General features: G+C 37.0%; 1 protein-coding gene across 2 annotated transcripts in view; it reads left to right on the top strand.

Moving 5' to 3' along the window:
* Positions 1-12649, top strand: part of LOC145671291 (BMP and activin membrane-bound inhibitor homolog) — a 427013-nt gene that overhangs the window by 333602 nt on the left and 80762 nt on the right. The window lies entirely within an intron of this gene.

The following is a 12649-nucleotide window of genomic DNA, read 5'->3' on the forward strand; positions in this document are numbered from 1 at the left end:
TATATGTTCTTGTGGAAATATTGTGCATTGAATTTTAGCCTATTTTATTATATTAAAGTGCTGGAGTAACTATTTCGTTGAAAAAAAAAATATTGTTGCAATGGTGTGTTAAAATGTGCATGATTAACCTTCGAGTTCAATTAGGCAAAGAGAATTAATAACATAGGTTCAGTACGTAGTGTGTTCATAATTGATCATATTGTGTCTTCGTAAATGTTATTTCTGTTCATTGTAAGTTGTTTGATTTACGTAAATGATCATCAGTGAAGAAACACTTGGTCTGGTCAATTTTTATTTATTTATTTATTTTTTTATCAGTGCTAATTCGGGTAGTGATTTATATGAACTATCTTGCTATTCCCTCTTTTGTCTATTATGCTCTGGACTAGATTTGTGTTTCTTTGGCTTCATCCGGTCAGAACATAAGTTCTAGCCTAAGAGACAGCAGAGGAACGTGTAAAGCTCTGAAATCTTCCTCTTTCGTGTTTGTTGTTGTTGTTGTTTTGTTTCTTAGGTTCTCATGTTATGTATGTATACGGAAGGAATTTGTTTACCGGGCTCGTAACCAGAGGGGGACTAGGGGAACCTTGCTCTCTTAAACTTTTCATGGCCCTTCCAGACCTCAATACAAAAAACACAGTTTAGATGTGTAACATAATTTTTAATGACTTGTCCCCCCGAACATGTTCATGGCCCTCCCAAACCTCTGTAGCTACTTTCGGGCCTACTTTTAAGGTATTCTAAAGTGGTTATACTAAGCTCCTTCGCGGCTAAGCGGTTTGCGTACGCGCGTTTGATGTGGGAGACCTGGCGTCGATTCCCAGTACAGCTCATGGGGTTTAGATTCCACGTTAATCAGTAGATCCACGTCTCATATAGCTTCGCGGCTGAAAGGGACGTTAAACTCAAAATCACGTCATCACCTCTAAAGTGATTATTATTATTATTATTATTATTATTATTATTATTATTATTATTATTATTATTATTATTATTATTATTATTATTATTAAAAATCTTGCTTTCAAATTTTGATTGTGCCATCATAAAATATTAAAATCTTTGCTGATATTGACAGAGATTAATTATCCTGATCAGTTTCATGTTTAACAATTAGGCTTATATTTTCAATTTGATCTGTTGAAATATCATAAGAACATGATAGATTGTATTTAATAAACGAATTATGAATTTCTCTCGTCACTGTTCTACTAGTTACGCATGCGTCTTTGGTGTTAGGTGTCTTGGGTTCGATTCCTGGGGAGAATAGTAAAATCTGAACCCATCATGATGGTTCGGATTCCGCCGTAAGCTGTAGGACCTTGTCCTAATCTAACCCCGATGTTGAAAAGGGACGCTTAACTTTCAACCAACAAAAGGTCATATGAACTGTTGTTTTCCCAAGAGGACGCGCCATGATCGTAGAGACAGATTATATATTAAAAACAATACGTTGATAGGCGCAGGCATAGGCGGAGTTAGGAATTGGTTGCTGGGGGGACAAACCTTTTGTCTGCTGACGGAGGGGGCACGGTTAATAGAAATGAGAATTGAAGGATCTTATAAGTAGCATTTTTGTTTTTTGTCCAAAAGTTGGGGGGGGGGGCAATGACCCCCTATTCCCCCCCCATAGCTTCGCCCATGGGCGCAGAAGGTTTTATTATGCATGTGCACATGTTCATATTTTATCTTCAGGTCAGTGGGAAATTAAGAGGAATTAATGTGGGGAACTGTGTACCACAACTTTTGTTGTTTCGAACTTGTAGTTGAGAGCGCTGAAGTTCTAGAAGTAGGGAAAAATCAATACGTGAGTGCGCAGTTTGTAGCAACAAGTTGCAGTAAGGTGCAGGGGATTTTATTTGCGTAATGTTGCATATGATTCGCATACCCTGTCATTTTTGTACGTGCCGTAGTTTTGACAAATAATAGTAATAATGTCGTGAGAACAGATTGCTCTGCTATCTAATTGAATCTAAACTCGATGAGAAATGTTGGACACTACGGTTTATTGCTAAAAAGAAAGGATGACATGGTTTCACAATGTGTTGTAGAAACATACATACAAATGATAAGATAGTTCGGGATGATGTCTGTCACGTAGTTCGCGTAATACAAACATACGACGCGACGGCAGATCATGTTCCATCATGTAGACAGAGCGATTGCTTTATTATTATGCTATGGCGTAAGTTTATTTTCCCAACTGTATCTTCTAGCACTGAGTGAATGGATATTTGGATCAGCACAGTCAGTTTAAGATTTTAAATTAGTATGTGGTGTTAATTCTAGGGAAGTTCATGCAATTTTAAGTTCTTGTAAGTAATTACAGAAAAGTATCTTCTTGCAATGGCGCCACAGTTGGGGAATATAATAATATAGTATGTATCTTCTGTGAATTGCCTCGTCCCTGGGAAAATAAGACAATTGCGAGCGGGTGACTTACGGACATCGAATGGAAAGGAGTTGGTTGTGTGTATCATTGTGGAACTTACAGCGTTATGAGGAGGGGACGGGGCTAGGATATAGCAAGAGAAACAGGGAGAGAGAGAGCCTTCATTGCATGTTGGAAAAACAACTCTTAGTTCTGCTGGCAAATTACCCTGAATTGCTGTCTGGCCTCAAAATTTTAATGAATTCGTGACTTGAGAAAAAGGCTTCGAGGGAAAAGAAATGCCACGGAATCTCGACGAAAAGGACACGACATTTTTGTGACTGTGAGAGAAGGAAAGAGAGACTGACTTATATGCTTTGCTTTGCTTGGTTGACTTTGCTACTTACAGGATTCCATTTTGGTCTCATAACTTTTTGTTTCGGGCTGCTTTTGTTTATAGCTCTGCAGTCTCCAAAGGACAAAGATCAAATCTCAAATGGACTGTCACTCCAGTTTTATATGAATGACGATCCGCAAATTTAATACGGCTACCATGCTTTGAATTGAGATTTGCATTAAGAACAATTGCTCTGTTTTATATCGCTTTGTATGTACACTGTACGCTTAAAAAAAAAATGCTGGATCTGATTTTCTTACAAAATTATCGTAAAAGTTCATATATTATTTGTGACACTAAGTTATGAGTAATTAATGTATAGGCTACTATATATCTGATGGACTTTACTTGCCTGCGCATTGTATACTTACGTACGAAATTATTTCGATAATTGCACTCACGATATGGTAACCAAAGGATGGTGATTTGGGATTTTATTTAATGTTCTTTCTCTACGTAATAAGAGTGCTGAATGCTTTAGATCGTGGTAATTTTCACAATTTTAGAAAGGAACGTCATTTTAAGAATTGATTTACATTTAATCTGGAACATTTCTGACCACCAATGTAGTCTATTTTCCCAGCTATTAAGTTTTGCCAAAGGAATTGAACTGTTAGACATAAAATTTCAAACATGTTCGCTAAAAAGTCGAACTCAAGTCGTCAGTCACACTTAAGGAGACAACTAATTAATTGGCCCTTATTTTTCTATATACTTGTCTCCAGTTGTCATCTATCATTTTGAAATTGTTGATTATTGGGAAGTAATGTTTGCTGGAGTCCGATATTCATACTTAATAAAAAAACGAAGTGGTATATGTTGTGACGGTAATGAGGTATAGCGATGGGGATGATGTAGGGGGTGAGGGGTGAACTTTAACCCCAATCCTGTGAGTTTGATACTCCTGAGTATAGCTTACAAAGGATTGATGTAAGCAGTGTACAATTACTAGCATTAGCATTATCTTGCGGCTACGTATTTTAACGCTAATTTTGAAATGATGACCAATTCTTTTCCTCTGTTGATTGATGAAGAGTATGAATATTTAATATACATTAACTATAGAAGTATTGTTTGTGTCTTGCATCCTGTCCAAGAAGGCTTTCTTCAGGAAAAGCAAGTCTGGTAGGACAAAATCAAAGAGTGATGAGGCTGCATCGGGGTTCTAATTTGTAAAGAACGTGCCTTGGACAAGAGTGACATGTAATTTGTCTTTACTCTGGGATGGGTGTACTAATTTTCGAGGGAAAGGGGCAGACGTACCCTTTAGAAGTATGCCTGGGCTTCCATACGATAGACAATACTTTCATTATAGATTAAATAATTTGAGTATTATTTTTGAATAATTTACAACATGGATAATAATAATAATAATAATAATAATAATAATAATAATAATAATAATAATAATAATAATAATAAAATTCCTGACGCAACCGCTGGCTTGTGGCGTTTGTGCTTTGGCGGTGATATGTGATCAATACATCATCTTCCATCGCTGTAATACGGAGCATTTGCTAATTCTCCGACCAAACCTAACACTGTTTACCTTTACTGGTCCCACAAGAAGCAATATTCCACTACAGTTAGAGCGTTGCCATATTTACAGAATAAAATGCATTACAAAATGAGAACGTTTACTTTCGAATTTTAGCTGCCTATTACGGGTACTAGAAAGTTTAATAAAGTGAATACCGTAATAAATATTTATAATTTTACCAGTTATCACTTAATCTATCGAAATTATGAAAATTTTGATCAAGTTCTTTACGTATCCGAAATATTATTAAGGAAGAAGCTCTGTTCCGATCTACTGTAGATGACGTATTTTATTAAAAACGCTAGCTTATTGAAAAATACGTTCGAAGGCCGAAGTTAATGATGATAACAAGGGGGAAAAGCTGCCAACTGAATGTCAGTCATTCGCTCTTCCTATGTTACATCCAGCCTGCAGCTTTGAAGGATCGGGTTTCAGTTCCCAGGATATGTGGAGTTGGTTTACGTTTTCCTTTCCCTACCTACAAGAGAAGTCTTCGTTCACATCGGTCGTCAATGATTCTCTACCGATGTGACAGCTGGTTTCTAAGAAACAGCGTTGCCAGGATTTTCCTCAAGAGCGGTAGAAATTCAAGCCAACAGGCAGCAGAACACACATATCAGGGGGGAAGGGGGTTATTAATAGTAATTGAGGGATTTGTGATCTGGAGCTGGAGCAAGGGCGCCGATCCTGGGGGACCCAAAGCTCATGTGGACCCCCTACTGTATTTATAAATATACAATATTTGGCATAATTTAAATACAATTTGTCTTAACATCCTCATATATATATATACCTTCTGCGTCTGAGTGGGCCGCTCCAAATTTACAGAGAAATCGGCGCCCTTGAGCTGGAGGTATTCCATTTCCAGGTAATCGTTCCAGCCTACTAAGTGGGAAGTAGTATAATCATTACTGTTAGAAATATACGTGTCACTGTTAAGAGTCTTCATCCCGGCGAAATTAAAATACCGCTAATTTTACAGTAATTATGTGATATCTTCAAATAGATAAAAGATAATTGAAATATGGAACAAGAGCGCCCTAGACAATATTATTTCATAGTATTGACAATATAGTAGCTTTCCGTTTTCAGCCGTTTAGAAACGCGAAAATAAATGCCGATTTTCAAAATGACTCGATATTGAAAGCAGATAAGTGAGTCGTGATAACGGTTTCTCATGTAAAATAATATTGTCTTGGGCGCTCTTGTTCCACATTTCGATTATCTTTTATCTATTTAAAGATATCACATAATTACTGTAAAATTAGCGGTATTTTAATTTCGCCGGGATGAAGACTCTTAAGAAAATCAAACGATTACAAATAATTAACCCATTCTAACAAAATCAATACTACCAGTTGCCTCGCATTGACAAAGAACACACTTTTTAATCCCTTAAACGCTATTCGTTTTCATTGGTTTTCTCGAAAACTACGCATCAGATTTATCTTCAAAAATCACACTGTGTTTATCTCGATGTAGTCTGTTGATTGACATATGTATTATCTTTGGACAATTTTGTAGTTTTAAAATGTAGAGTTCAAGAGTTAATTGTAGTTTTTGGTGATAAGCCCTATCTCATTCAGCATACAATATATTGTCGTCTTGCTAGTGACACAATAAAAAGTTTGATTAGTATAACCTCAGTATCATTTTCATCGTAAGAGCCTGACTTAGTAAAAATAATACAAAATTTACAGTTTTTCGTTTGCTTGTTTCTCATAAATGTAAGGAGGTAATGAAATGCAACTTACTACAATCATAGATAATGTTATTGTACAACAGAAAATATGAACCTGAAGAATTTCCAGTGTTGCCAGAATAACATTTCCCCAAAAATTGTAAGGCAGACTAGAGGAACGAACTCAACTGCGATTGATTACGTATCAAGTTGTAATCCTGTGGACTGCTTTCTAAATAATAGTTGTATGTAGTTTGTAATAAACAAAATAGTTTTAACATGCAGTTATTAAAATTAAATAATAATGTTATTTCAAAAGTAGTTCACAGGATACCAAAACAGCATGATACGTAATCAAATGCAGTTGTGTTCGTTTCCCTAGTAGATTTTGGATAAATGTTATTCTGACAACACTGTAATTTCTATGGATGGTAACAGTGAAAGTTCTTCAGGTTCAAATTTTCTGTTGTAGAATAACATTATCTATGATTGTGGTAAGTTGTATTTCATTACCTCCTTTCACTTATGAATAAACAAGCAAAAGAAAAACGGTAAATTTTGTATTATTTTTAGTTTGTCAGGCTTTTAAAGTTTTGTGATAGAATGAAGACATTACATGAACTCAGTGTGAGCGTCATGTGTGACAAACACCGATGTGGTAATCTAGCTTTTGGCAGATTCTAGTTAACATGACGAATGTGACTGTAGCTCCAACTTCTTCATCATCATTTGTAATTAATAAAGGTCTCGTGGAAGTTAATAGAGGTAGATTAGCATGGTCTTTCATGTAACCGCACAAGAAAGAGTACATCAAACAGTTTTTTTTTTTTCTTCGAATTTCAACACGCAGAATGCTTTTCAACATCTCCGAATTCCATTAATTGTCGCTTTGATGAACAGCGTTTCATATCATCAATTTTGAATCTACACTACTGGAGTCTGTAATGAAACGAAAGAAGAAACAACATAGAGACCTGTGCATCATATGCAGCTAACAACATAAACTAAAGTACAATAGTTTTCTAATAAAGTGTTTGAAGTAGGAGTTCCTTTAGAGACAGACACCCTCTATTAAATAATCTGGGTTGGAACCAGTAACATTTTAGATTTTGCCGGTTCGGGGGGGGATCAAGATGCTTCATCAATGTAAGTTTTGGTTTCTTATCTATATTATAAAAGAGAACGTACAAATCCTTTGTTCCCTCATCACGCTAATACGGCTGAACCAATTTCTTTTATTTGTGGGGGGTTATTAGGATTTGGACCCTAGATGGTTTTTATCATATCACTTTAATTTTTAATTACCAGTGTCTTGAGATAATTGACCATTCAAGTGTCCATAACGTACAAATCCTTTGTTAGTTCATCATAGGTATAAAAATAAACGTATTTATATGCAACCCGCATGACCGTGTCACTCGGCGGGTTAACATAAATGACAGGCGCTATAATGTTAACATTTACTGCAATTTGAAAGCGAAAAAGTAAAAATTATCTAAGTAACAAAGTTTATTGCGTTCCGGGGTGACCGCAGCGAAGCGGGGTGAACGCTGCTAGTTAGTATATAATGGATTAAAAAGTACGGACTTTTGCAATTCAAGAGGCTCCTGACTTGTTCTGAGAATTCCAGAAAAGAGGTCTAATATTTCTGAACGTGAGATTTTGTTCATAGACGTTTTAAGTTCCAAAATACGTCTTCCTTCATGTTCTACGATTATGTATTTCATCTTATTATCCTGAAACCTGTATACATGTTTTTTTTCTTTTTTTTTCCTGTAATGTCCGTGTTTCTACTCCGTATAATTCAGTTTTCTGCACTAAACATTTGAATAAGGCTGTTATCGTCTTTCTATTCAGCGATGCACAAGGCGTGTTGTTTCTTTTGGACTTCTGTTGCCATACCTAGCCTTGTTTATTATTATTATTATTATTATTATTATTATTATTATTATTATTATTATTATTATTATTATTATTATTATTATTATTATTATTATTATTATTAGCTGAACCTGTGCTATTTACACAGTGCACAGTTCTAATATGAATGTGAGCCTTCTTTCCACTTCTCACTATATCTGTGCAAGTCCCTTTACGGACATACGCAAAGGACAGGAAGACTCTCAAAAGGAGTGAATTGCAATGGAGAAACATGTATTTTAATATATAGAATGGTCGGGGGAATTTGTGGCAAATTTGGATAAGTAATAGATAATACCAAATGCAATATTTTTTTCTTATAATTCCATATCCAAGTACGCCTCATTGTGGGTCCACAAGCCTTCGAAGTTGCCAGCTTGCAATACGTTTTGTCATTCAGATTAAAGTAAACCGCCTGATATGTCCATCAACCGGCTATACGTAGTTCCTCTACTGGTTGCCGATCACAAAAGTATCAACCTAGTTGGAATATTAAACTAATAGGGCCAAAACGACGCCTAAAATGTGGAGTAGAGAAATAAAGACAGGTTCTTTGAACATTTGAATAACTGGCAAATTACACAAAATTTGGAATTGACCAGCGAAAACGGCATTTTTCTACCACTTGTGGTTTTCGAGATCTTATTGTCGAAAGAACTGGCCACAAACATATGAACTGTCATGGCATTTTATATAGTTTTTTTTTTTTTTAATTGCCGTTCACATGCAATGTTTTTGACGTCGTCAGACAGGCGAAAACATTATCACTATTTGAGATGGTGGTTTTGTGTGGAATTTCGAGAGCAGGGTTTTTGAGGAGACTACAAAAGTATGTCGAGACTATTTAGTAAAAAAATTGGTAAAGTGCGAATGTATGAAATGTTTTTGAAGGTCTGTTTGCAACACACGAGACACTCGGACCCTTGCATGTGTGATAATGCACGGGTGTACATAATTTTAGTTGGCAGATCCTTGCAGAAACAAAAGTGGGTATGTGGGAAGAGGTGTGTTAACACTTTGCACAGTGATTTACTTTTGACATATTTGTAAGTAGAAGGTACCGAAATGCATATCGTTCGAAAGACGTGAAGGCACCAAGTGGATGCCATCTTGTATTTAACAATTGCTTTTATAATATTGAAATAGCAAATGCATTATTTTTCTGGTTTCGCTTGGCAATCAAGAAAGCACTTTATGCAGCGTCGGATCCAGGATTTTCAGGGGGGGGGGTGCACTGAGACCAAAATAACCAATCACACTGAAACTCTCCAAAGTGACATGTGACAATATTATTTACCCCTGACAACGCTGATGCATAGAACGGAGGAAAATATTTTAAATAGGATGCTATGCAGAAAAAATGTTCTCTCCTTTTGGCTTCTGTTTTTTACGTACTTGACAAATGTTATGTTATTTTGCTTGGTGAATTCTTCTCCTTCAACCTACAGAAAATCGACTTAGACTATTGCTTTTGCAAAGCTTTGCTTTCTTTTAAGACCCAAACGGAAACGTGTTAACAGAAAGTTTCGGAAAGTGTTGCTTTTTCATTGCTATTTTCTCATTTTAGATAGTGTATCAACGAGGGGGATGTACGAGCACTGGTGCATCCCCTAAATCCAACCCTGACTGTATGTATAACTGAAGAGTGTGTCCGATTGGATGCCATTCACACCTGAAAATTGCATTAATTTTTCTGCTATGTATGTGGAACTTCTAAATGGATATCCTTGGCACAGAATAGTAAACGGTAACTTTCTTGCCGAGGGTGTATCCAATTGGATATCCTGTATGCCAAATAAAATGCTAATATAGGGTAATTATTTCATTTGTATCAAAAGTTACATTGTAGTACCGATTTCAAACATATTATGAAGAAAGAAAACCTTGACTTACAGAAATCAATTTTTCAATTTCTGTTATTTCGTACATAATGGAGGACATTCATATCATGGGTACCCTTAGCAGTCAAAAATGTTATATTCTGATTGAGTATAAGGATAAGATTGGCACATGCTAGGATCAGTTAGTAATCTTTTGTTTCTGCGGTCATAAACATGCCCAGCTTCCTCAACATGCTTATGCTGCCTAGGAACATATACAAGAACGATAATCACATTGCATCTTATAGGTGTATATGTGTTGTGAACGTAACTACGTTGGCAACATTGCAGAAGAACTGTTGTTTTTGAGGAGTTCCACAGCCAGTTTTTGTGGCCCCCTGCTGCCTGGCTTGATTAGTTGGTTGACCGGTGTTCGTGTGTTTGTAAATACCTGCACGTCTTCTTCTCTTCTCTTCTCTCGGCGTAGATGGAGAAGAGTCACTCATGCACGAGGATAAAGACAACGCGAGGGATGGAGTCTCTCCGTCCGTTTTTCGTTGTTTTAGACGAGAGCCGACGTTGGAACTCCATAGATTTTCTTTTAATCTTTTGTTCTGGAGCAAGGTATTATTTCAGGAATATGGACGACCGATCAGCTCGGATTTCAGTAGGCCTTTTTCTTTTTCTTTTTTCAGGTTACTTACTTCTCCAATCGTTGATGATGTAAATGGTTGTTCCTGTCCAGCGATTGACCAGTTTATTAACCAGGAGATGGCCACCTTGTCCAATACAAGTGGCCAATTTAAAGATTAATACGGCTAGCATATATTTATACAGTAAACCCTGTGAAGTAGGTCGTACGAACAGAGGTGCCCTCCCTCAGGTACAAGACGTTTCCGTAAATTCCCTTAACATGAGTCCCTATAAAAGAAATCGTCTCTATTTTCATAATTGTTAAGACTTTTCCTCCCAACACCCTTCATTAAAAGCATTGTTCTTGTACAAAATGTGCTCCTTTTCCGTAGATTTATTTGTAATACTAATTCCACTTTGTCCTAAAATTTTAATGGTTAACTTAGCGGTCCCGGGTTCGGTTCCCGGTGCGGACACTCAGTAGAGAAAGTGTAAAAAGCTTTTTCAGGCCAGCCATCCTGAATGAGATTTTCCTGGTTTTTCCTCATACACACCAGGCAGATGCCGGAGTGGTACCTAACTTATAGGTGGCAGCTTCCTTCCTTCCCTTTTGCTGGATAGTGTGCTCGCCGTGGGACATCATCCTTCATACGTGACGGGCTAAATGGCCATAGATGCCGAAAGCCCAGAAATCTAAATCCTAAATTAACTTTTCGTCCTTTTTTCAATGCTGTTGAACATGATGTGAGATCCTGGGGATGGGAGAATTGCGTAAATACGGTTTGAGGTTAGGGTACTTAATGGGGAAACTAATGAAACTAATAATGACAAAGATAAGTGTAAACAATTAGCACGATTTTAGCGTGTAGTGTACAGCGGACCGAAGGCGCGGGGGAGCAACTACTAGTTTAACAAAATAGGACCCACTATTTATATGCTGGCGGTATCCCGTAATTCCAAACAGTTTAATAATAAATATTATGAATGCTCTAGAATGTGAACTCTGTATATCAAGCATTGCAGTGCGAAGAGTTTTTATTTTATTTGTTTGCACTTGCGTCTTCCCATCACTTTGTGTTTGATGTTTTCTCCCTGTTGTTGAATACTGGCGCCACCTTCATCTCTCGGCTTACGAATGAGAAAACTAACGAAAAGGTGCTAAAATGCGAATGATCACAACATGCTGGTATTTTTCGTCCCAAAGTGTGCAAATAAGTCATCGTCTACAGAACTGATTTCGTTTTTGGTGTGGGAAAGGCTGTAAAAGCAGGATTTGAAGAATAATACAAGTACTGCTGTCTGCGAGACGAAACGAGAAAAACGTTTTCTCGTCTTGTAATCTTGTAGATGTCTCGTTTGATTCTCGGAAAAGTTTTATTCGTCTGTCTCGAAATTCTTGTGCCTAGTTTTATAAATTTATGTATGAAGCAACGGTTTTAAATTTGAATCAAATTATGATTGAGTTTAATTGCGGTGACATCTTAATGTAGAATCAGAATAGAGAGTTAACATAGTGTTGGAGAGCTTCAGGAAATGTAAGGGGAATGTGGGATAAGTAATGATTTATGACCTGATGTTTTTCTTCATTTCATTTAAAAGTTCTGAATCTTTTTGCGTCACGAATGGCCCATGAAGCGTGTGATAGAACAACACTTAAACTGTATTTATTATTAGAGTATATTGTGTACTGACTATCTATTTTTAAAATGATAAATGCACTTTATTGAGTTCTTTCAGTCACTTTATCCATAGTTGGAAAGTTTGTAGCTAGCTATATACTAGACCCCTATCAATTATGCAACACTAGAACAGTCTTTGAGATATAAGACCTAGGTGAACTAGTATTGTTCATTTAGGACAATATTTTGCGTTCTTCATCCAGCTTCTTGGGGCCGCAGTGGCTCAGTGCTAGAGCGTTGGGAACCGGTCAAAACCCCCACAGCCAAAACACCCACACTCAAGAAATGTCAAAACGCCCACACAAACGGTCATAACCCCCACACAAATGGACAAATCTCCCAAACACACGAACGGTCATAACCCCCACAGCCAAAACCCCCACACTCAAGAAATGTCAAAACGCCCACACGATCGGTCATAACCCCCACACAAATGGACAAATCTCCCAAATACACGAACGGTCATAACCCCCACAGCCAAAACCCCCACACTGGTAATCGGTCATAACCTCCAACGGTCATAACTCCCACACAAATGGACAAAACAGCCACACATAGCAACGGTCACAATCCCCACATAAATGGACAAAACCCCCACACAAATGGAC

This window comes from Thermobia domestica, chromosome 15 (genome assembly GCF_964235325.1).
Source record: "Thermobia domestica chromosome 15, izTheDome1.hap1.1, whole genome shotgun sequence".
Lineage (NCBI taxonomy): Eukaryota > Metazoa > Arthropoda > Insecta > Zygentoma > Lepismatidae > Thermobia > Thermobia domestica.